The sequence below is a fragment of the Micropterus dolomieu genome, linkage group LG10 (assembly GCF_021292245.1).
Source record: "Micropterus dolomieu isolate WLL.071019.BEF.003 ecotype Adirondacks linkage group LG10, ASM2129224v1, whole genome shotgun sequence".
Classification (NCBI taxonomy): Eukaryota; Metazoa; Chordata; class Actinopteri; order Centrarchiformes; family Centrarchidae; genus Micropterus; species Micropterus dolomieu.
In genome coordinates this window covers 13,909,780-13,912,656 of record NC_060159.1, presented here as the reverse complement: position 1 = coordinate 13,912,656, position 2,877 = coordinate 13,909,780, and positions in this window count along the sequence as shown.

The window sequence follows — 2,877 nt, the reverse complement described above, 5'->3', positions numbered from 1 at the left end:
TCCTAATGTTAATGCTCATTTCAAAATAAATCAAATCAATCAAACCTTTTTCTTCTTATTGTATCACTGAAGATCTCCAGTTGGAACCACACAATGCTGTTTGAGTTCATGTGCATTGCAGCACCACCTCTGGCACTGTTACAACGTCTCTCATAGCGTTACTCATGTCAGGTGACCCAGTCTTCCCAAACCCGTGTGACATTGATTTATCCCAGTAAATATAGCACTTCCTTGGGAATATCACAGCAAGCAGGAAACAGAGTGGTCAGGAGGTGAATGAGATAACAGAGGTGGAAACAGTGAGCACACAACAAATAATGGAAAGATCTGTAACCAGGCAGTTTGAGACACAGCCTATTACAGTAAATAGGGAAGCCGCCCTTCAAACTTTGTTCTTTATTAATAAGTCAGGTCAAGTCAGTGCTCACAAATTCAAGGTGCTATACAGAGAAAAAAAAGCTCATACTGTAAAAACATGCATACACATGCATAAACAATATAGGTTACATATACACATATTGCCAGTACACAAATATGCACCAACCTGTGAGAGTAGGCTTGGATTAAGCAAAAACAACTAACAATCTTGAGAAATCAGTTCAAAAGGCAGTTCATTTAATTATAATTAATTACTATTATTTGTAAGGCCTTATAGGCTACCAAAAGCAGTTGACATCTAATTTAAAACAAGCTCCACTTATCACATCTGAAATGTAACTAATAATAGGAGAAGGTTTAAATAATAAAAATTAATGTTGGCTGAATTCCAATTAACTGCTTCAGATTCAGAGTCCTGGTATTGTGTATGCTGGCTCACTGTCACGCTGTCATGGCTTAGACACTTGAAAAGAACAGAGACATTTATTAGTAGCACCTGTGTTTTTGCTACTATGAGAAGTCAAAAATGTACTTTACTTAAAGGCCCTGCACACCCACACAGGTGTTTTCTGACATTCTGGATGATTAAACCGCTGCTCAGCATGAGTTATGGCGGCGTTATGATGGGAATTATGTAAGGTCACCAAACTTCATGAATAAATAGTAAAGATAAAGATGAAAATTAGACCGTCCTCACAGGTGCAACCAATGTAACAGGAGGGTGAGTGAGTCTGAATCAATCCTAAACAGATCTTTTATCAACCAAAATAATTGAGAACACCTGTGTGGGGTGTACCATCGGTGTGTGTGGCCTTTAAGTACAGTTTTGAGTACTTTCTATTTATAGTATTTGACAGGGACCATTTTGCTGCCAATTCAGTGCTTTTCCTTTGGATACTTAAAGTGTATTTTGCTCTTAAGACTTATGTACTTTAACTAAAATGTTGAATGCATGATATAGTTTTCCATCTTTCTACTAAAATATCTGAATACTTCTTCCACCACTGCCACATACACAAATTCAGTCTGACTTCAGCGTAATACACCCAAGTAGGCCTACTGCACTAAAGTATGAGCTACTCATGTTATCTATTTCCATTTTATGCAACCTTTTACTTCTACAGTATTTCACCACAGTTTAGAGAGCAAAAATGTATTTTTATTCTACTACATTTATCTGACAACTGTTGCTAGTTACTTACTGAAATTTTACATATGCTAGGCTACACATTGTTTCAGTTTCAATAACCCCGAAGTGTGTCTACATTTGTTAATAGCCTACTGTTAATACTGAACTATTTTTACTTTAAAATTTAATATATTTAGTCAAAGTAAGAGAAATAAAAGATGTCCTCCATCACTGAAACAGCAGGCAATGGCCTCAATCTCACCCTTAAAGAAAAAACTCTTCCCCTTAAGCTCCCCTCTCATACAGTAAGGCTGTGGCTTGATGGTTGATTGTGAACAACTGTAGCTATGTGACATTTTACAACTCTGAAACAGGCTATGAGGTGAGAAGCATCACACTGCTGGACACGAATAGTTTGATGGAACAAGTGGAGTGGGCAGAGAGTGAGTCAGTAGACATCAGAGCTGTTGACAGGCCCATCCATCATCACTTTAAAATAGCGGGGCACCAAGACATCACGGCGCACACACACACACACACACACAGGGTTGATAAATGAGGAGACGCTCAGTTGTGTGGTGCTTTGAACACTGCTCGCGCTGTAGCTCCTCCTACTGTCGAAAAGAAAGACTGCATCTCTCATTCACACATGAAAACATGGCAGATGTTGTAAAACGTTCAACAAAGGCTCTTTGGCATGCGTAATGTAGGCTACTGGTTTGGGCTGAATGTGGTTACATTAAATGCGCCACTGCCGTTTTATTGCGGCCTCGAAACAGTGTTTGCTCGTTGAAGATCCAATCCAAGCAGGCTGTGGTAATTAGGCTTAATGCCCCGTTTGCTGTTCCGAGAAATGCTTCGGCACCGTTAAATTACTTAAAGACCAATTCCCATCATGCACGCGATGCCCGCTCTGTAGTTGATGAGAGAGGTTCGTCTGTTTACGGCACAACAACACTCCCGCTCGCTCCTGCTTCGAGTTTTTCCGGTAAAGTCCTAGCCGGCCCCGAAATATGATACCCGTCGCCAAGGAAACAAAACAACTGCAATTACCCAAACATGGTCATGGGAAGTGACGCAATACGGCAACCGCGTGTTGACGTCACGCACAGCACGCACTGCGCTGCTGTAGAATCGGATTCCCTCCGACCGTGACAACAGTGAACGAGCTATGAATAAATAATTAACCTGCTGTTTCTGCTGCTCCCACTCATTTTAAGCACGCTTAAATCCCCGATGGTTGTACCTTATGCAATCTTGAATCCAAAAATAGGCTCACTGACATCCTTATGGACTGTTATTAATATTAAATTTATTCGTGACTCCTTCGTCATTCATTCTTGACTCTATTTAGCACGTTTCCTAAAGCT